The following is a 318-nucleotide window of genomic DNA, read 5'->3' as shown; positions in this document are numbered from 1 at the left end:
ATCAAAAAAAAAAAAAAAATCGCAGTTTCTTTTTTTTTTTTTTTTTACCTGAAGTGTACTAACAGTAAAAGGCATGGTTTGTCCCTCATTTAACAGTAGGCTACATTTAAAGTTATTTTTCCTGTCAGGTCCCAGAATCTTTTTCACCCCAGGAAGCAGCTATTTGCTCATTCCTGCTTTCTTCTAATGATCCGACAAAAGAAATACAATCATGTTTGCATCATTATACAGATTCTGACACACTTTAAAAAAATGCTGGGTTGTTTCAACCCAACTTTGGGTCAAATATGGACTAACCCAACTTTTGGGTTAAAAATG

The 318-nt window shown here is 33.6% G+C and overlaps 1 protein-coding gene across 1 annotated transcript in view; it reads left to right on the top strand.

Moving 5' to 3' along the window:
* The window catches only part of LOC107703875 (uncharacterized protein C16orf45-like), a 22,497-nt gene that overhangs the window by 830 nt on the left and 21,349 nt on the right, over positions 1–318 (top strand). The gene's annotated exons all lie outside the window — the stretch shown is intronic.

This window comes from Sinocyclocheilus anshuiensis, unplaced genomic scaffold, assembly GCF_001515605.1.
Source record: "Sinocyclocheilus anshuiensis isolate Anshui unplaced genomic scaffold, SAMN03320099.WGS_v1.1 scaffold1159, whole genome shotgun sequence".
In the NCBI taxonomy this organism is placed as follows: domain Eukaryota; kingdom Metazoa; phylum Chordata; class Actinopteri; order Cypriniformes; family Cyprinidae; genus Sinocyclocheilus; species Sinocyclocheilus anshuiensis.
This window is presented reverse-complemented; position numbering and strand designations above follow the sequence as displayed.